This window comes from Rhipicephalus microplus, chromosome 3, assembly GCF_043290135.1.
Source record: "Rhipicephalus microplus isolate Deutch F79 chromosome 3, USDA_Rmic, whole genome shotgun sequence".
NCBI lineage: Eukaryota > Metazoa > Arthropoda > Arachnida > Ixodida > Ixodidae > Rhipicephalus > Rhipicephalus microplus.
In genome coordinates, this window is record NC_134702.1 from 78,835,032 (window position 1) to 78,857,602 (window position 22,571).

Sequence of the window (22,571 nt, forward strand, 5' to 3'; positions counted from 1 at the left end):
GAGGGTCCCCGAAAGAACATGCACTGTCCGAGCAAAGCCGGGCGAGCTATGTGCAGATAAACGGTCAGCAGACACTCTGTTCCAGCGAGCGAGGTTGGCTTCCTTGCAGGATTGCGAAGGGCGGCCTTAATCATAATTCCTTCGGACGCGTACAACGTCGAGTGCGCGCACAAACGCAAGTATATACTGCGACAAGGCTTCCAGCGGAAGGGCTGCTCGCCTACGCGGCGTCTCCTTGTGGGGCTGCCCGGGGCATATCACGTATGCCATCGAGAAAGCGTGCGAGCGGCCCAGCTTTCACGGCACGTTCGGACTCCTCCGCTCTTTGTCATGTTTTCTTTCCGTTCTTTCTTATCTTCCTTTTCTGTTGAATTTTTTTTATGTTATTTCTATCTGTTTCTCGTTTTGCCGGTTCGTTTCTGCTCTTGCCTCGGCGCGTTCTTTTATTTTTTTTTCCCACCGGACGAGTCCGGGTGACCATTGGCATTTTAGGTGAGCGTGCGAATATTCGTGAGGTGCTTGGTGAGCAAGCCCGCGGCATGGACCGAGACGAGAGAGCACGAGTTCGCGGTTGATTATGGTGCGACGTTTCCTCTACAAGGCAGTATAAAGACAGTCATTTCATTCATTCATTCATTCATTCATTCATTCATTCATTCGAAAGTTAATTGTAACTTCATACCAATTAGCAACCATGAACTTCGTTTCGATGACCTCGTCAATGATAAAAACATATTGGTGCGACAAGTTTTTTTTATCCCGTCCTCAGTTATTCATATACGGCCAATAATTGAAATTACAAACAGTGTATATTTGGAACTAGATCCTGGCGTCCTCCGGAAGTCTGCGCCATCGGTAATTAAATAGTCTAGTGTTCTCTGAACGTGAGTACGTCCGTTGAAGACTTCGGAGAGGTGAAATGACTACCTTTTTCATTTTTTTCATTTTTTTAAAGGATCAACGTGTTGTATTGCTCTGGATAATTGTTATTGAATGTTCTGCAAGTTCGGTACATTGCGCACCTCTATCTCGCCATTGTCATTGCTAGAACTGCGACAAGTCTAACTCATCCTTAAAATTCCGACGTTCTCGTATCAGCGTGCGTGCATGCAGTAGAGTAAACGAACTTATTAGAGCAACGTCCTTCGCGCAATCACCGTCGGAATGTGTTCGCGAGAATCGAGTCACGTGCCAAGTCTGCATACAGTTGCGCAGCAGTTCATGCGAGACGCGAGTGTTATGCTATAGCCCTATATAGTTCGATTGGGCTGGTTCTCGACGGTGAGCTGCATGGTGTTCAGCTCCAATGCACATAACATTCAACCATGCCCGTCGACCTTCACGGGGCTGAGTCAGCGAAAGAGACGAGAAATGTAGCCTTCGTTGCGTTGCGTATAGCTCCGCTATAGTTACCCTCATCTTGAAGTGTACCCTATTTTTATCTACCACAGCTTTCGAAATAAAACATCACTTCAGTCTCTTTCATGCGGAAAGGATTAGATCAGATGCCGTGGTGGGCACCGTTGATGTCTGCAAAACTGCAAGAGACATATTATGTAGTGCAAAGCCTAGTCTTCAGACGCGCCACCAAACTGTGAGGCTTTCTCTCGGTCTTAATCTTTCCTCTTTTCTTTCCATATTTTACCTAACTGTTCTTTCATATATAAAGCTGGCTTAATCTCTCAACGCATCAGCGATGCATGCTAAAGCTGCATACACTACCCATGCCCGCATCGTCATGCATTTACAGTAGTTTTTTTGTCAAGACTGCGATCGACTGGGACATCATCTCTCAGACGTTGTCCTCCACGTCAACTATACTCGTTTCAAAAACGCCGTTGAGCCGTACTTTGCAAACACTAACTTGTTTGTTGCTCTTACCTCTCAAGTAAAAGCCCTCTGTACAGAGTCCTTACGGTATCTTCAAATAAATAAATAAATAAATAAATAAATAAATAAATAAATAAATAAATAAATAAATAAATATTCCAAAAATTTGCAGGTGGAGACACTCTCAGTGTCTCAGAAAAATAGACAATGAAATATGGGGGTTCTTGCGAGGCAGCAGTGATACCTAAAGTGAAGCAGGCATGTATGAGTCTGCATACCCGTTACTTTTATTTGCAAATTTATTGACGCAATGAATTGAGGTACGAACGCACCGATCTGGCACTGGTGCACTTCATAATTGTGTTACTTATTGGTATAGAACTTTAAATGCTCTTGCATAGATTTTGTACTTCTCAACGTCCGCAAATAAGCGTTCCAACACAAGGCAAGCTACCGAATACGACTTCGCGTTGCCCATTTATCGCAGGTATTTCCCATAAGTACACACCTATCTTCAACCACCTACCGTACAGCTAGAAATAAAAATACTTTAAATTGTATACGTGTTGCTGTTTGCCATTTCACTCATGAGGTTGTCTCATGACAATACCCTGTGCGGACACGTTTCAGACATAAACGGCACGTCAACGTTACGAGCACCATCTGGTATTCTATTACATACTTGATGTGAAGATAAATTCAGTGAGCCACACAACACCATGCACTCTACATACTAAACGGTATGCTGGACACACGATTTCCCGTTAATGCGTTGCTTATCTTTTTAATGTTCTACTGGAAAAAGTGTAAAAAGAAACTTGAAGAGGACAAGGTGCCTTAGAATTTTTGTGCCAAGCATGCCATGGAGATCATTTACAGGTGCACTAGTAGCACGGAAATCGATCGCAAGTAGCTGGCTTAATCATCGCACACAAAACACGCGATTGCATCACTCATCGCGAGTGTGAAAAACGGGCGACGTCTGCTCTGGGATAGCGCATACTTCTTTGACAGCGACTCAAAACACACAAGAATGCAGTGCGCAGTTATCTGTTAACTACGACATTACAATGCTGTTAGCTACAGGACCGTAAAAAAAATGTTGCTGCCTCCTATCCTCCTCGTAACACTACTTCATTAACTTATACGAGTCGCTAACCGGGCGTATTCACGGAAGCCTTGGTGCACTGCCTAAATTGACGTTCAGCAAGCACGCGTATTAGTTAAGTCGTTTAAGTGGAGCGCGTCCTTCAGTGACACCGGGTGCCACTCCCGAGATTCCTTGATAACGTACTGAAGCATTGAAAGATAGAACCGAGAACGCGAGTGGTCAGGTTTTTGTGTGCGCTGCACACATGCAACGCACTAATCTGCCAATGACCCTCCTTGTTTCCGGTGTGTGTGATGTAAACCTCGTTGCGAAGTCGTCTGTATTCGTGAATCGTTCACTGGCTCTTAACCTTAGACGCCATTACAGACGTGCACACTTACATGTAGAAACGAGCCCTTAAGTATACCCTCATTTCTCCCTCTCTCTCTAATTGATTGATATGTGGGGTTTAACGTCCCAAAACCACCATTTGATTACGAGAGACGCCGTAGTGGAGGACTCCCGAAATTTTGCCCGGGTGATGGCCCGGTTACCGCAAACACAGTGCGTCTCGCCCTGCGTGTGATATAAACTTCGGTGCGAATCGTTCAATCGCGCTTAACCTTAGATGCCTATAGAGTCGTGCAGAAATATACATATATATATATATATATATATATATATATATATATATATATATATATATATATATATATATATATATATATATATATATATATATATATATATATATATATATATATAAAGCGGGTGCTCCTCGCCTAAATTCATCTACGGCGCTCACTCGCATGCGTGCACTTGTCTGTTCTGCAGTCAAGAAACACGCAGTAGGGCGTAGGGTCGTGAGAAACTCGGCCTCAAAGAGAGAGCCAAAGTAAAACCGGCGGTACGCAGGAAATTACCGGTCCTTCACACACTCTTGATCGATACGGGAGTCGTTCCTTTGTTTGAGCTGCTGTAATAGCACATCACGGCTGCGTGAGTGTACATTTGCGGAATGGCAAGGTCAACTGGTGCGCCGAGGTTGCAGATAACCCCATCTCGTATAAATGCTTTATATATATATATATATATATATATATATATATATATATATATATATATATAGTAGAAAGGAAATAGCCAAGGCTTTTTGAAAAAGGCCGATGTCAGGCCCACACACTCGAATTAAAAAAACAGTTGCGTGCTTGAGAGTCTAGGAATCCTGCTTTTGGTTTCTCCCTCTTTCTCCATATATATAAACCCTGACGAAGACCGGTGCACCGGTCGAAACGTTGGAAATAAAATTAAGGCAACCACTAAGTTGTGTCTCTTCTCTTCCCAATCACGTTTGTCCCATTTGAAAAATTTCATATATATATATATATATATATATATATATATAAAATAAGGGAAAGAAGTGTATACCTAAGGGCTCGTTTTTCCGTGTTTTTAACACAATAATAATGAGATATAACAGACAGTAATGCCAAGGAATGTACAGGGGAAGTTATTAACATTAATGGAATGTAAATAAGAAGAAAGAAAAGTGGATGAAAAAATTACCAACTGTAAGCAGGAATCGAACCTACGACCTTCGAATTACGCGTTCGATGCTCTAACCACTGAGCTATTACAGCGGCACTCCCTCCATCCACTTTTTTGGGTTTATCTGTGAATTTAGAAGTAGGAGCAACAGTCAGCGCCATCTATAAGCCAAACAACGAGTGTGAAAACACTCTTATGCGCATGTTTGGCGTCACGTAGCACGTGAACTTATTATGAGCGGGCAGCTGATTAATTGTCCCTCTTATACAACCTAAACACACCAAGTCTGCCAGTACGAGACCCTCGTTCAATGAAATAAGGGAAAGAAGTGTATACCTAAGGGCTCGTTTTTCCGTGTTTTTAACACAATAATAATGAGATATAACAGACAGTAATGCCAAGGAATGTACAGGGGAAGTTATTAACATTAATGGAATGTAAATAAGAAGAAAGAAAAGTGGATGAAAAAATTACCAACTGTAAGCAGGAATCGAACCTACGACCTTCGAATTACGCGTTCGATGCTCTAACCACTGAGCTATTACAGCGGCACTCCCTCCATCCACTTTTTTGGGTTTATCTGTGAATTTAGAAGTAGGAGCAACAGTCAGCGCCATCTATAAGCCAAACAACGAGTGTGAAAACACTCTTATGCGCATGTTTGGCGTCACGTAGCACGTGAACTTATTATGAGCGGGCAGCTGATTAATTGTCCCTCTTATACAACCTAAACACACCAAGTCTGCCAGTACGAGACCCTCGTTCAATGAAATAAGGGAAAGAAGTGTATACCTAAGGGCTCGTTTTTCCGTGTTTTTAACACAATAATAATGAGATATAACAGACAGTAATGCCAAGGAATGTACAGGGGAAGTTATTAACATTAATGGAATGTAAATAAGAAGAAAGAAAAGTGGATGAAAAAATTACCAACTGTAAGCAGGAATCGAACCTACGACCTTCGAATTACGCGTTCGATGCTCTAACCACTGAGCTATTACAGCGGCACTCCCTCCATCCACTTTTTTGGGTTTATCTGTGAATTTAGAAGTAGGAGCAACAGTCAGCGCCATCTATAAGCCAAACAACGAGTGTGAAAACACTCTTATGCGCATGTTTGGCGTCACGTAGCACGTGAACTTATTATGAGCGGGCAGCTGATTAATTGTCCCTCTTATACAACCTAAACACACCAAGTCTGCCAGTACGAGACCCTCGTTCAATGAAATAAGGGAAAGAAGTGTATACCTAAGGGCTCGTTTTTCCGTGTTTTTAACACAATAATAATGAGATATAACAGACAGTAATGCCAAGGAATGTACAGGGGAAGTTATTAACATTAATGGAATGTAAATAAGAAGAAAGAAAAGTGGATGAAAAAATTACCAACTGTAAGCAGGAATCGAACCTACGACCTTCGAATTACGCGTTCGATGCTCTAACCACTGAGCTATTACAGCGGCACTCCCTCCATCCACTTTTTTGGGTTTATCTGTGAATTTAGAAGTAGGAGCAACAGTCAGCGCCATCTATAAGCCAAACAACGAGTGTGAAAACACTCTTATGCGCATGTTTGGCGTCACGTAGCACGTGAACTTATTATGAGCGGGCAGCTGATTAATTGTCCCTCTTATACAACCTAAACACACCAAGTCTGCCAGTACGAGACCCTCGTTCAATGAAATAAGGGAAAGAAGTGTATACCTAAGGGCTCGTTTTTCCGTGTTTTTAACACAATAATAATGAGATATAACAGACAGTAATGCCAAGGAATGTACAGGGGAAGTTATTAACATTAATGGAATGTAAATAAGAAGAAAGAAAAGTGGATGAAAAAATTACCAACTGTAAGCAGGAATCGAACCTACGACCTTCGAGTGTTTTCACACTCGTTGTTTGGCTTATAGATGGCGCTGACTGTTGCTCCTACTTCTAAATTCACAGATAAACCCAAAAAAGTGGATGGAGGGAGTGCCGCTGTAATAGCTCAGTGGTTAGAGCATCGAACGCGTAATTCGAAGGTCGTAGGTTCGATTCCTGCTTACAGTTGGTAATTTTTTCATCCACTTTTCTTTCTTCTTATTTACATTCCATTAATGTTAATAACTTCCCCTGTACATTCCTTGGCATTACTGTCTGTTATATCTCATTATTATTGTGTTAAAAACACGGAAAAACGAGCCCTTAGGTATACACTTCTTTCCCTTATTTCATTGAACGAGGGTCTCGTACTGGCAGACTTGGTGTGTTTAGGTTGTATAAGAGGGACAATTAATCAGCTGCCCGCTCATAATAAGTTCACGTGCTACGTGACGCCAAACATGCGCATAAGAGTGTTTTCACACTCGTTGTTTGGCTTATAGATGGCGCTGACTGTTGCTCCTACTTCTAAATTCACAGATAAACCCAAAAAAGTGGATGGAGGGAGTGCCGCTGTAATAGCTCAGTGGTTAGAGCATCGAACGCGTAATTCGAAGGTCGTAGGTTCGATTCCTGCTTACAGTTGGTAATTTTTTCATCCACTTTTCTTTCTTCTTATTTACATTCCATTAATGTTAATAACTTCCCCTGTACATTCCTTGGCATTACTGTCTGTTATATCTCATTATTATTGTGTTAAAAACACGGAAAAACGAGCCCTTAGGTATACACTTCTTTCCCTTATTTCATTGAACGAGGGTCTCGTACTGGCAGACTTGGTGTGTTTAGGTTGTATAAGAGGGACAATTAATCAGCTGCCCGCTCATAATAAGTTCACGTGCTACGTGACGCCAAACATGCGCATAAGAGTGTTTTCACACTCGTTGTTTGGCTTATAGATGGCGCTGACTGTTGCTCCTACTTCTAAATTCACAGATAAACCCAAAAAAGTGGATGGAGGGAGTGCCGCTGTAATAGCTCAGTGGTTAGAGCATCGAACGCGTAATTCGAAGGTCGTAGGTTCGATTCCTGCTTACAGTTGGTAATTTTTTCATCCACTTTTCTTTCTTCTTATTTACATTCCATTAATGTTAATAACTTCCCCTGTACATTCCTTGGCATTACTGTCTGTTATATCTCATATATATATATATATATATATATATATATATATATATATATATATATATATATAGTCGTAAGCAAGGTACAAGCGTTTCGCGGGCGTGGGCATACCTTGTTTTTGCAAGCGCATACCCGTTCTCATCCGGGCTTCCTCATTCCCGCAACCGCGACGCCGGCATTCCAGCCGTAGCATCTCTGGCGGCGATGTTGCGAGCGCTTCATTTAGAGCGCCACTGTGCCAGCGTAATAATTACCCCTCTATCGTCGTTTGCCTCGTCGTCCAACACCGGCCGAACGACGTTCGACCGGAACCAGTCGCATACTTCGACGAGGCTTTTTTTTTTTTTTTCGTCTATACTTCTTCAAGCGTCTCAGCTGCTGGGGCGTACACAGGAGGCCATGGCGGTCATGGACGCGCGGCAGCTACACGGGTGTGTGACAAGGAAAGAGAAGAGCTTCCTTGATTAGAAGAAGGAACGAGTTATCCCTCTCCTCTAATCCCATCACGCTTGTACGTCGAACGGTGAACTCGTGACCACGACACCGAATTTTCCGTGCCGCTTTGCACGAAGCACGAGTTCAAACAATTAAAGAATATGTCAATATTTTTGTGAGAAGATGGTGGTGCGCAAACGAACTACTTAACTGAAATCGCGTACCACCCAGAAAAAAGGAAAAAAGCATGTTTACGAGACAGACCAAAAGAAAACCGCGAATTCAACTTTGCCGGCACTCCGGAATTTTTTTTTTTAAATCCTGCTTCACACAAACAGGACAGCTAGGGTACAAGGGACAAACACGAGAAATGCGCAAATGGGTCTCTCTTCCTTGTCTGCAGTTCTATTTGTGCACCATCTGTTTTTGAAACAGTGCAGCAACTAGCGAACCAGCATCTACTTTTGGGATCACTACTTTTGGGATCAATCACGCTTAGCTTCACTACTGGTTCGTTCACTAAAGACCTCGAATATGTGCTGTTTGACTTCGGGGACATATTTATTAAAGAACACGGACAAAAAAAATTCACAACAAGATTTTAATTTCGTATGAATACTCCCGACTTTGCACACCAGCTGGTATACCCTCAGCCGTATATCGGTTGGAGTATGACGGTGACGGATCATTTATGCATTGCTGAAGAGAGATAAAAAAAATGTTCGTGAATGTGGGACGGTGGGCCGTTTAAGTGGGAGGATCTTGCAAGAAGCTCTGCAAAAGGCAGCAGCGCAACGGAAGACAAAGAAACAAAAAAATTCGGTAGATCCCACGCACCTGGGAATCGATGTTATGCGAAGCGTGTGGAGGTAAGGTGACCATGTTGCAATTTTTTTATTAAGTGACACGTCATGAAATGACGCTAAATATGTGTACAAACGTTGCACGCACAGACATATGTTGAAGAGTTGCAGATGTTTATATAACTAGTTATTTGCACTTGCGCAACGATGCCAACTGGAACATACGTATTAGCAACACCAGAAGCTGATATGAAGCGCTGATGCTCGCAGGGATGCTGGCCCTGAACACGGCCGCACAAATCAACTTCAGCGTATGGTAACTAACCACAATGGACGTTAACCTGACGTGATGGATGTATGAGAGAAAGGCATGTGTAATGTTTATAAAATTGGGTAGGCAGCACTGCAACTACTATTGACTTTTCACGATTAACGTCTATTTGAAAAGTAGTTCAGAGACATGGCATAGCTCTGTGGTAAAATGCTTCATTGCCACGCAGAATGCTGGGGTTCGATTCCAACTGGGATCCTGATGTTTATTCTTTGCATTCATGGGGTTGATGCTACCGATTTCGCTTATTTTTTAATGCTCGCACGTTAAAATTGCCCATGTGTGTTCTCGTCGTTCCTGGCTAGATACTAAGTGTCAATCGACTGTGACACATACTCGCATACCAGCGGCAAATACTCGCCCGTGGGCATGTGCCACTCTCTGGCAGGAAGTGTTTGACGATGTACGTGTCGGGATTGTGACATTACTGAGGTCATGAACAGCGCATCATATTCGTCAAACCGTCTTACCCTCTCATGCTAATTTTGGTTCACGCCAAGCTAAGAGGGTGACCACGAGAGAACCCGAACGTAAGCGGCTAGATAGATAGATAGATAGATAGATAGATAGATAGATAGATAGATAGATAGATAGATAGATAGATAGATAGATAGATAGATAGATAGATAGATAGATAGATAGATAGATAGATAGATAGATATGCTCAAAGTCGCCGAAATTTGCTAAGAAATGGTTCGCTCATTAAAAGTACAGGTAAGAAGCTCTTTCACGTATATCTCGTGTTTCGTTGCATTGCGTTGCGTTTCTACCATTTTTTTCCATTATGAACCAGCTAGCCCAACAACATCTAAGAAGCCTGTACATGGTTATGATCCCATTTATAGGTTTCTTCAAGTTGCTTGCCCTCCTCATCCTAGGGCCTTTGCGTCCTCAATCACTTCGCCCTATACAGACTAGCTTTTATTAACACTCGTACGTATACAGTCTCCAGTTCTTCAAAAAGTTCTTCTCTTTTTCCTGATGCGAGAGTAAGTTTCGAACGGCGGAGGAGTGACCTTCAATGGTGATCGAGAGCAGACAAGGGTACGGCTATGTATACGAGGAAGGAAAGAAAAAAAGAGGTTCGTCCCATTTAATGGCGCAATAGTTGACGCGTTCAGAGATTGCGGCCCAGCTGTCGCACGGATTCCGCTGCACTTGCGCCATACATGGCGTGTGTGTTTAGGTTTTCCGCGTCTTTAGATAAGGAATGAATGACGCCAGAAGAGGTGAAGTGCACATAAAAGGCTAACTTCGACTTTAATCTACAGTCACGTCTTCTGTAGCTGAGTTGATAAACGTCTTTATCGGGCAACCAAAACAACACCGTTCAACAGGAGCGGCTGCTGGTCTAGCAACAGATTTTCTTCTCTCTCTCTCTCTCTCTCTCTCTCTCTCTCTCTCTGTGTGTGTGTGTGTGTGTTTGTGCACTGGCGCACAGGGTTCCCCTTCAGGGAGGGGGAGGTGGCAAAGGTTTGTAGCAGTGCATTTTTTCAATTACTGGGGCTGATCTGGCGCCCAGGCTTCTTAGGTGACTAGGGGGTGGAAACCTGCCTCCCCCCCCTCCGCTGGGTGCGAGCCTGTGCGCATGCATGTGTGTGTGAGAGAGGCACTTTGTGTGTGTTGGCATCGAGAAAGGCCAAGCATTCGTATACCTAAACAAAATCGCAAACGTAAGTTATTGGTCACGAAAGCAAAAACAAACAAACAAACAAATAGCACGAAGATTTCTTTATATATACAATAGACTTGTTCAATCCCTCCTACTCTGAATTATAATCTGTCGTGACTGGCTCACTTTTCAGTGGCATGGCTGGATGTCTACTCATCATGTATTACAGGCAATACTACAGCTCATTTCCACGCAGATTTCTATTAAACCAGTGAGCAAGCCAGCCTGTTTTTGTTTCTTTCATCAATCGAGGAGCTCCCATTACGCACTTAACGGAAATCGTGCGCGCACCCGCTCATAACACACGTACGTCTTCATTGGAGTCCCATTTGTTTACACGCTAATAGTCTCCTGTGACACCTGAGAATATGAGACGCCGGCGGGTATATACAGACTGCCGGCATTCACAGGGCGTGTTCGGTCTCTTTCTCGTGATCGTGCGGTCGGTGCGCCAGTCCCAGTGAACGGTATGCATGCCGCGGGCCGGCATGGTTCACAGCGTGCATTTGGACGCGGCAACCAACGGCGCTTCCGCTTGGCAGGCACCTACCCCGTTGGAGGGACCCTATTTCATTGCGATAAGCATCGACCATTAGCGATGACGCTAGGGCGAGGAGGGGTGTATACATGTACGCGCGGCTGCAGAAGCACCGGAATATGCTTATACAGGTGTGTACTCCGTTCTATTTGCTGTAACAAGAGATTGTTTGTCGTCTGCTCGAAGAAATGGCTCGCGGCAGCATGCACGTCGTGTTACGCACGAGGAGGTCCTCGATATGCACCTGCATCGAACGTAGGCGACGGTATACCCGAGGAATTATCTGAATCAGTGGCGGGTCGCGTAGTAAACACTGAAACGCACTTAAAACTGCGGTGTTCTAATTTTGAAATGCCGTTTTATAGGGGCGGCTTTCTGTAATGATTATCATCATTAGCTTTTAGCGCGTTAGAGCTTTGCATCATGAACAGCCCCGACTGCTTCTGCTGATTTGGTCAAGTTCTATGCACAAAAGACAGTACAACAAAAAATGACATACTAAAAACCTTACAGTCAAACCGACGTCAAATCGCATTCGCGCACTGCACTCAGACAAATAAGCTCGGTTAAGTTTCCCCCCAGCTATAGATAGCACGTTTATTCTTTTCTTTAATTTTTAAGCTTCACAATAACTTAGGCCGACCCATCATGCCCCTTAACTACTACCTTGGAACTAACATCCTGCTGTATTCTGTGAATTTCGCAAAACTATTCTCACTTCTCTTCTGTTTTTATCCTCATCTAGAGAGAGAGAAAGAAGGAATGTAGGAAAGGTAGGGAGGTTAACTAGACTCCACTGCAGTGATTGTGCCAGTTAACGCGAAGGACCACCCGATCGACAAACTTCCTTCAAGGACTTCACAGTGGCGCCTTCTCCGGTGCTATAATGAACTTGCCGTACCAATTGTTTCAGTTTTCGATAGTGTTTAGCTTCTTTAAGAAAGAGCTAGAATCTATCACGTAAAAAAAATTAGGAAAAACCCGATCAAATGAATCAATGAGTAAAAGAAGTCTGGCACACGGGTGTAGCGGTTTCGGTGCTCGGCTGCTGAATCGCAAGTCGTGGATTCAATCCCGGCAGTCTCACTTCGATGGAGGCGATGTGCCAGTAACCCTTGTACTCATGTTTGCATGCAGAATTCTTTTTTTGGGTGGATGGGTGGGGGGGAAACATCTCTTTGAACTAAAATGGGGCCGAGTGGGCAGACAGTCATTTTGCGCTATCATATGCATGGCGAAAAAGAATTTTGGGGGAGGGTGGGGGGCACTTTTTGGCTACGCCCCGGCTTGTACTGTGCGATGACAGTGAACTTTAAAGAACAGCAGATGATCGAAACAGCCCTCCAGTACGGCGTTCCTCAGTCATCCTATTGTAAGTTTGGGACCCAAGACCACAGATATTGTTGAATGAATACGAATCAAGCGATGAACCGAGCATGCACTCACAACAGAAACGCCTCAGCGCAGCCGGGATACGAGTGCGCAACAACACGGCGATCGGAATCGCGTGTGTTGCCGAGGGAGGAGAGCGCGCTTCCATATTAGGTGATCGTCGTCGCCGATCGAGGCATGCTGTATAGTAGACGCGGCTCGGCTGCCGACGGCTGCTCGCCTGCCTTGTTGTCGCCCACGCGAAGGAGCCGCTTCTCCCGCCGCCGCTGCTGCCTTACGCAACGGACGTCTTTCAGGGTCCCCTTCGGGGCGAGATAGTTTCAGGTCCTTTAGCGGCACCGGTATGGCAGGTACGGGAGTATTTCGAAGCAAGCTTTGAGATTGTTCATTACACCGTATACGGTGAAGTAGCGCTATTTGGACGGAGACAGAGCAGACAAGACAGACACGACCCTCACTACACAGTGCAATTGAATTTATTAAAGAAAGAACACTTCATATATGCACACACGCACTCGACATTAACAATCGAATCAACATTATCAAACAACAAATTTGCTCAAGTGATATGCATGACAATCCATCCGAAGTCTTTGTCCAAAGTCTCTGTCTACGATACTTCACCATACGGTATAATTACCAGTCACCAACTATAGCCTAGCTCTCAACTTTGTTGTTTGATACTGGCCTGGTTCGTAGTTAATCTGCAAATAGAAGCGCATTAGCGGACAGGGGACACATTTGTTTGTTCGCTTCTTTGTCCGTTGCCAGCTCCAGCGCTGTTAGTAGAAAACGGAAAGACCTCGTGCCGCCGTCGCACCGTAGGCGGGCGCAGGTTTTCCCCAGCAGGGTGCCAAAGGTTCATCGCAGTGCACGAAACCCCCTCTCGATTCCTTCACCATTGGTCGAGCTCAAGAAACAACGTGCTTGTACGGGAGAACTTCGCTGCTTCGAAGGCACTATCGCCGGGGAGACAGCTTTAGTAACATGTGTACATACTTTACAGTGACGAGCAGCAAGACATAAAACAATGTTAACATCAAAATAAACAAGGTGAAAAAGGTGATAGGCTAACATTTACAAAGGCAAAACAAAGGTAAAAAGGATAAAAACTAAGATAATTATGCACTATTGTAAACGAAATCGGGAATAAAAATTACTGCCTATTCTTGAAGTGAATGCTCATGATGGGACGAAGCTATAGGTTATACGTGGTCCATAGTGTCTAAGCTGAAGTCATCTACAAGTATAACAGACAGAACGATGGACGGACGGACGTATTGACGCACGGACGGCCGGATGCATGGACAGATAGATGCACCTACGGATGTATGGACGCACGGACACAGCACGGTCGACGAATCACCCGAGCACAGGTGAGTTTATTGCATGCTGGTAACAGCAGTTCGGGTCAGTAAAACTGCACCGGGTGACAAAATGAATTCTGTGGGACGTACCAATGACGATCAAACAAGAGACCATAGGTACGACGTAACTAATACGCCTGCAATGCTAGCACAGATCACTGAAGGAAACAAAGAGAAAATTGAATACAAAAACCAATTTCACTTGCACATTATCACATATTATTTGCGAAGAAAAGCAACAGTTGCACTCAAAGCATGCCTTACGCTAGCTCATATGATACTCCTAGCACCCCCCTCCCCCTTCCCTTCCCACCTGTTAGTCACTTTTGAAACAGCAGTGGAGAAAACTTGATGTTCCTACTTCTCAACCCGAAAAATTGTCTTTGCCACCTTCTGAGTATAGGTCTTATTCACCTTGCGTTTATCGCTGTTGGGTAAGGTATACCGAAACATGATCATTCTGATCTGTAACGCTGGGTATGCAGCTCGTTGTGGTTATCGTGTTTAGAACAACCGGTTCTAGTATTTAGAGTACGATGTACTCTACTATGGAAAATCAGTATACGCTGTCCCGGTACACAAGGGTAAACATGGATAGCCGCAGATTCTCAAAAATTATCGGCTGTGCGTTTAGGACGAATAGTAAGCGATTCACAGTACTCCGTACTGCCCTATGGGAGAAGTGAAGGCTGCAGCTGTCCCTACAACACGAAAAAACCTGTTACAACCAGGGTGTATAGAGAAAAAAAAATCACAGCATATCCACTGAGTGTATGGTGATGAGTGGGGCGCAGCGCCTGTCAGCCTGTCCGTGCTTCCGTCCATCCGCGCGACCATCCGTTCGTCCATCCATGCGTCCGTCCGACCGACTGTCCATGCGTCCATCCGTCCGTACGTCCACGCGTCCATCCACCTGTCCGCCCGTCTTCTAATCTGTTCATCCGTCCGTCTGTGCGCCCATCTAGTGAACACTCCAAGTACCGCCATCTCGCATCCCGCATTCCCTGTGGCACATATCTGCCCCGTGTGTCCATCCTTCCGTCCATCCGTCTGCCAGTCGGTCTGTCCGTCCGTCCGTGCGTCCATCTAGTGAACACTCCAAGTACCGCCATCTCGCATCCCAGTGGCTACCTACAACAACATGGGAGGATGGACAGACCCACGCCTTAACGAGCTTCACCCCTAAAATGTTCAACGATTTAAAGTACGATGTGTACTACTAAGGGAGAGCGTTAAGCTGTCCAGTTATTCGGGTCGAAAAACCATGGTGTAATTACCACAAAAAAAGAATGTTTCACGATTTAGAGTACTTGGTACTTTGTGTTTAGAAAAAAAATCACAACATATCCACAAGGTGAATGCTGACGAGTGGGGCGAAGCGGACAAATGGATGGACGCATGGACGGGCGGACGGTACCACCAGCTGGCATGTTTTCATCACATATTCATCATACACAAGTACCGCCACCCAGCGGACATTCTAAGGACATAACGAGAGGTGGTTACTACGACGACGACACGGGACATACGACCCACGGCGTAAGGAGCTTCGCCCCTAAAATCGTTCAACGATTTAGAGTATATGGTACCCTACTATATATGTGAGAGCATAAAGCCGTCTCAGAGCACCAAACTTTTGGAAAGAGAGACATGTGTGTGTTTTGAAAAAGTGGGTAACAATCAAGAGTACTAGGCGTTGTTACGAAGCGCGCCTCCGACGACGTTACGAAGGGCGCCACGATTCTCACCGCTGCAACCACTGTTTCTAAAGACGGCGACGCCAACACGGTCCCGAAGGCGCCACTGCTCCGATCTCCACCGACACGGTCACCAGCCATTTGGTAGCGTAGGTTTCTCAGCTCGCGACTACTTCTGCGCAGAGCTGATAGACGAGCGGACGATACCACGGTGAGTTAAACAAGGTTTATATACAGCATATATACAGAGGCGTTACAAATTCGGCACTGGGGTCGACAGTTTAGCGACTCGAAGAGCCGAGCTCTCTCCTTTGTCATATAGGTCTACTGCTCGCGACGCGCCGCAGGGCCTTTTTTTTATATGCACCGGGAGGATTCTTTGAGTAACCAAATGTCCAATTAGAAGCGTCGCTGGCCCTGAGGTCAGAATCCTCCAACGGGGTCGCCGCTGGACCGCGTCATCCTCATCGAATCCGGAGCCGCTGCGCTGCACGTGGCTGCAGCCAAGGACGAGTGACGTCGCCACGCATTGCGTCAGACTCGCCAGACAGGGAGGCGCCGATGGCTTCGACGGGCTTGCTGTGCGTGCGCGACAGAAAGGCACCGCCACGTGATGACGCCGTTCAGTTGTTCGCGTCCGGCGGGCTCGCGTGCTGGCCTTGACACAGATTGCCTTTTTCAGAGGCATGGACGTTCGGTGTGGACTCGCAGGCATAACAGCATCTACTTTGGAAGAGCATTAAGCCGTCCCGTGGGCCTCAGCAGCGTTAACTAACATGTCCCTGTCGTTATTTTTTTGCTGTTAAGAATAAGTTGCACACGACTAGAGTACGACATACTCTACTATGGGAGAGCACAAAGCCATCCCGTGGTACCCCACATGTGTGTTTAGAAAAAGTTGTTGACGATTTAGAGTACTTGCTACTCTACTATGGGAGAGCTGAAAGCCGTCCCGAGACTACTGCAATGTTGAAGATTCTATTAGGGGGGGATTAGAAAAAGGGGGTAACGATTTAGAGTACAGAACGATTTAGAGTTTAGAGTACTATGGGAGAGCTTAAAGCCGTCCCGTAAGAGTAGACACACAAGTCCAAACGCTACATATGGGTACTTAGGTAGCAAGAACCAGGTATCAACTGAATTATTTGACATTTATCGTCGCGTTCTCGATTTTTTATTTGGTACACGCCACCCGAAGCCGGCACGTTTGCTATTAGGCACAAATGTATTTTGCTCAGTATGACATGGCAAGCACGAGTGTGGTAGTTGCGATGAAAAACGAATCAGTGAAAACAATGGCCGCATGTGTACAGGTCACGTTGCGCGTTCCGTGAGACCTAAATACGTACCCGTACTGCTCACGTAAAATATTTCTGCAAAACTAGAACGCCGCAGCCCTTATTCACTGCGCCTTTATTTCATACTTTCTATTTCTCCGCCCTTCATCTGCACGCAAACGCAAAGTGCATGCACAAAATGCGACAATTCTTGAGCGGATATGTGATGCTGTACAGAACACAACACATACAATTAGCATAGTGGACAAGACAATATCAGGGAGTTTTAGAATAGGGGCCCCAAAGCCCTTTGCGTATGCACGCTTTGGGACAAGCAGATTGATTGATTGATTGATTGATTGATTGATTGGTATGTGGGGTGTAACGTTCCAAAAACACCGTATGATTATGCGAGACGCCGTAGTGGAGGACTACGGAAATTTTGACCACTTGGGGTTCTTTAACGTGCGCCCAAATTTGAGCACACGGGCCTACAGCATTTCCGCCTCCATCGGAAATGCAGCCGCCGCAGCCGGGATTCAATCCCGTGACCTGCGGGTCAGCAGCGGAGTACCTTAGCCACTAGACCACCGCAGTGGGTCTTGGGACAAGCAGGAGCGAAGAGTTTTCGAATGGGTCTGCGGCACTTTGGATACTCACCCAATCTTTGGTCATGTCACATCGGTGTATGCAATCACGCGTGTCTGACGCAAAACTTTTCGGGCAGGCATTGGAGCTTCCGCTAAATTTGAGAAATAGCATCCCCAACCCAAAGCCCAAGCGCAGGTCGGGTTTTGCGCATGCACACTGGCTTTGACGCTATTTCTTTGGAGCCCCAAAGTGTTCGAAAACTCCCTCATATATATGCTCTAGTTTGCTATATCGTATAAACGCGATGCCCTGATGCCGTACCACGATCGCATTCGCTATCCGCACTGCGTTCGCTACGACGTAACATGCTCACAAGAAAAAAAGGGTTGTCGCTTCCGCGGAGCTGCTCCACTTTCATTTACCACTCGTGAACAGCCCAGCTTTGTGCGAAACGTTTTCTCCGCCACCACGTGTACCTTTGTACTTACTCACCGCCTTATCTCGCGCAACATCGGCATGACAAACGCGCGCAATACCCATATACATTTCGTCGACTACAACGAAGCGTATGTGAATGTAACACAACGTAACGCACGAACGGCCCGCAGGGGGACAGTAGCGGGTATTCGACACGCTCCTCTTGCTTATTTCTTTTCTCCCCCCCCCCCCCCTCCTTCCGGGCACACACACACACACGTATACCACGTTTTCCTTCACAGTGTGTCAACTACAAAACACGGTCGCGAGAAAGGCTGGCGTGCTTCCCCTGTACAGCGAGAAAGACTGCCGATAAAAGAACACATGGCATTCGCGAGACGATTTCATGGTGGCCAGCCCACCGGGAATGTATATAACTCGGCCTCGACCATCTTTCTCCCGCCGAGTCAAGCGGCCATTCGGCAACGCCTGCAAACGCAACGCCGCTCAAGCGCTCGCTGACGCGCGCAATGCGCCGCATAAACAATGTTTTTGTGTTTTCTTTCCCTTTCATTCACGTCCGTTCCCGAACGCTGCAGACCCGTCGCGCGAAGAACGGCCTTGCCTGTTTCACAACAGAGAGACACACTGTCTAGGAAAAGCCGCCGCTCTGTGAGAACAAAAAGGAACGGAAAAGGACGTTGTAGCTTCACACTCGGGTGGCGCTGTTTTGTGTGCTGCGGTTTCTTCTTCTTTGTTTTTGTCTTATCCCTTTCGTCTTCTTTCCGGTCCTCCTACGTCATTTTTTTTTTTTTATGTGGAGAGTTACGCTTTTGAATAGGCAACGAACGCAGTGAGTGCGCGTATATTCCACGGCAGGCTTGGCTATCGCTCTGGCTTCGTCCAGGCATAGCAAACCAGTTTTCTTTTTTTTTTCTTTCCTGCGCGCTTACACGGGGAAAAATGTGGGCGGGGCGCTCGTAGCAGATATAAGTGGACAGTGCGGAGCTAAAACACACAAGCAAAAGTAAATGCCGAGCAGAAATAAGTAATCGAGAAAAAAATGCGATGTTAAGGTAGTTCATTGCTTGCTGATGTTGTTTTGACGTAAGGTTTCTTCCCCTCTCTCTCTCTTTCTTTTCTTCAGTTCACGCCGTATCTTAGAACGCCAGTGCATTCCGTAGAAGGAGAGCAAATTGATAAGCGCACTGAATAAGCAAATATTTCGCTGTTTAACTCTATAGACTGCTTGGCGAGAATCGTGCCGACACGATTTACAAAGTACACAGTCTTATTGACCTAGCCTATTGGCACTGATTCGATGCAGATGTCTCAGTACGTGGTTCGAGGTTAGAAAAGACGCTTATTTCTACAGCCTATAATTCAGCGCGGAGCAGCGTCGATTCATAGTTCATAAGAGCGATACAGACCAAGCACTCAACTTCTTCGTTTCTGAAAGAAGCCAGCTCGATTGTCCCCAATAATTATCGGAATGTCATGTATACGTATCTTACAATGAGCACGAGGAACGAAAGGAAAAGATTACCGGGCATTGTCATTACATTCTTGAAAACTAATTGATTGATTGATTGATTGATTGATTGATTGATTGATTGATTGATTGATATGTGAGGTTCAACGTCCCAAAACCACCATAGGATTATGAGAGACGTCGTAGTGGAGGGCTCCGGAAATTTCCACCACCTGGGGTTCTTTAACGTGCACCCAAATCTGAGCACACGGGCCTACAATTCCGCCTCCATCGGAAATGCAGCCACCGCTGCCGGGATTTGAACCCACGCCTGCGGGTCAGCAGCTGTGTACCTTAACCAATAGACCACCGCGGCGGGGCATTCTTGTAAACTTCATGGCATTTCTTTGCAATGACGGCCAATGCCATAAAAACGAAACGAACTTGTTGTTTTTACGTTAACCTACGTAGCACACGATCAATGTGCCCCGTTACTTCATCTGCATGTGATCAAAAAGAAGGCATCAATGGCACAGTCCAGTGCTCTGGACTTCGGTGTCAATAAAGAGGCTTCTGCGAGAACATCTATGCCGGGAAGCCGCTATATAACTGACCGGGACTGGGCCTTGTAGGCAGAATTTTCGTTTCTCTTTTGTCTGCTTCGCTTTCAACATTACACACTCAACAAACGAGGAGGAGGAGGAAAAAAAACCTTTATTGATGCTGGCTGTGCCAGGTAGCTCTTATCCCCACCGGGCTGGTTGACATTCCTGGTGCGGGACGTCATTAGTCGAGGCCGCCACCCGAGCCCGCTGGACTAGAGTTCGCGGTTCCTCTAGTGTGGAGCTATTAAGTAAGGTCGTCTCCCAGTCCTCTTTGATGGGGTTGGGAAAGGGGTTAATTTTGGGTTCATTTGGCAGGCCCAGACCATATGGTAAGTGTTGGCCACTTCCCCACAGTACTGGCACTGCCCACTTGTTTTTGCGTCGTAATATTTGAGTATGGCTGGACAGAGCAGCGTATTTGTCTGTAGGCGCCGCAGGATGCGCTCCTCCGTTTTCGAGAGTCCCTTCGCTGTTGCGGGATACAAGCGGCGTTGCTCAGTGTAGTATTCTTTGATTTCTCGAAACCGCACCACGCAACAAATTAAACAAAAGCCAGGCCGTAACTCTGAGATTATTACAAACAATTGCGTATCCCAGCCTGGCGGACGTATACGCCTGTGTTATCCAAGCTTTTACCCGCCGGACGCGTGTAAAGCGTGCAGGGAAGGGGCCACACTCCGGCACATGCTTTGGGAGTGTGCCGTGAAAGGCAATGTCACTGCAGCCGCTCATTTCGCGACACATGTTTAGCAGGGACGAACTCCGAGGCGAATGGTTGCTGATTCCACCGCGGCTGCGGTCACGGCTACGGATCGGCTGCGTCAGCATCGTTGTCACTGGGAGGCAGCACTCACCAGCGATGAGTTGGCCGACCAGCTTTGGGCCGTACGACAATCTGAAGATGCCGCACGGGTCTAACCCGAGTCCAAGGACTTCGAGTGGTCACCTGAGTGACCGCCATCATCATCGACGGAGTGTGGGAAGGGACAGGGGTGAATTCCCTCTTCATCCGCCTAGCCCGAAGAAAACTGCAGGACTTTATAAATAAAATTTTTTCATTCATTACCACACAGTGTTGAGTAACACGCGTCCCTCATCATCAGCTGTTGTCCATTCTTCTTGAACTTCACCCTTCCCCGTTTACCAATTTAACGCCTTGTTTGTAAGACTTTCTCGGTGAGCACTTAAAGTCAACAAACTTGAGCGACCGCCTGTAGACTGTGTGTGCTCCCCGAGTGTGCTCGTGATTGTGTGTACCTTCTCATCTCTCTGCAACCTCTTTTCTCCCCTTCATCCCTTCCCCAGTGCAGGGTAGCAAACCGGATGTGCGTCTGGTTAACCTCCCTGCCTTTCTTTGCATCTTTATCTCTCTCTCTCTCTCTCTCTCTCGGTGAGCGATTCTTGAATGCCGTTTAGGAACCATTTTCGTTCTCGACAACTTTTCAGTCAAATAAAATTGTCATCAACCTTTTAAGATGTCTAAAGTACGTCTTGAAATCTAGGTGATATGAGGCCTTCCAACAACTTGCCCAATACGGGAAGTCAAGCTTCTTTCTCTAAACAGGTAATTATCTTCCCAAGAACTGACTGCCCACCGGAACTACCACTTCGTCATTGTTATTCGAGCAAACATATACCAAAACCACAAAAGAAAAAAAAGAAGCGAGTTTGCAAGTGGCTTCAAAAATGAACGTCATGCCCACCTGTATGAAGAAGGAAAAAGAGGGGGAAAAAGAAACAGAAATGGAGAAGGCGGAAGAAACGGTAACAAAAAAAAAAAATATTGCCACCCGCATCTTCCCACGGGGAGAACTCGAGTAAATGCGTCGCAGAGTGGTGGGGGTATTGCATTAATGTTGCGTAATTGGGTATGGTTTGGGAACGCTTATTGTTATTTCGTCTGTATTATTCTTATTAATTGAATAAAGGAGAAGCGTTTTCTTCGACGCCAACCGAAAGCCGAGTAATGACGCCCTTGACTGAACTACGAACGTGCGATTCAGTGCCTAACAATAATACGGGGGGGGGGGGGGGGGCAGTTGTGCAGCGCCAGTGGTCAGTGTTATTTTTTTTTTCACTAGCAGACGCTGCTTCTGCGTGAGCCTGTGAGGAGAGAGAGGGGAAAGCAAGCGACAGTTTTGCGGGTGTCTTCCTGGGTCGGCACGAGATGCGAACATACGGCGCGAGACGCGAGCATGTGCAGTGGGGGTGTGAACGACACCGCTGCCGACGCCGAAGCGTGACATTGTGCGACTAAGAAATGTTCCACTCTTAAAAAGGAGGGGTGGTACTGTTGGGGGAGAGGATGCCGCAACACCCCACATCACCACATACGCAGTGCACGGGCATTATAGACAAGTCTTTTTCAGAGGTTGCTGACTGTAGAGGCCGAGGAAGTGGCCATAGCTTTGGCCATCAGCCAAAAGGGGATCAGGGTGGTCTGGGATCAGGGTGGTCTAGGT

At 46.0% G+C, this 22,571-nt stretch overlaps 1 protein-coding gene and 4 non-coding genes across 5 annotated transcripts in view; all 5 read right to left on the minus strand.

Moving 5' to 3' along the window:
- Positions 1 to 22,571, minus strand: part of LOC119186077 (uncharacterized) — a 128,630-nt gene that overhangs the window by 99,675 nt on the left and 6,384 nt on the right. The gene's annotated exons all lie outside the window — the stretch shown is intronic.
- On the minus strand, positions 4,488 to 4,560 carry TRNAT-CGU (transfer RNA threonine (anticodon CGU)). The gene has a single exon. It is a non-coding gene; the product is annotated as a tRNA-Thr (tRNA).
- TRNAT-CGU (transfer RNA threonine (anticodon CGU)) lies at positions 4,944 to 5,016 on the minus strand. Its single transcript has one exon. It is a non-coding gene; the product is annotated as a tRNA-Thr (tRNA).
- TRNAT-CGU (transfer RNA threonine (anticodon CGU)) lies at positions 5,400 to 5,472 on the minus strand. Its single transcript has one exon. It is a non-coding gene; the product is annotated as a tRNA-Thr (tRNA).
- On the minus strand, positions 5,856 to 5,928 carry TRNAT-CGU (transfer RNA threonine (anticodon CGU)). The gene has a single exon. It is a non-coding gene; the product is annotated as a tRNA-Thr (tRNA).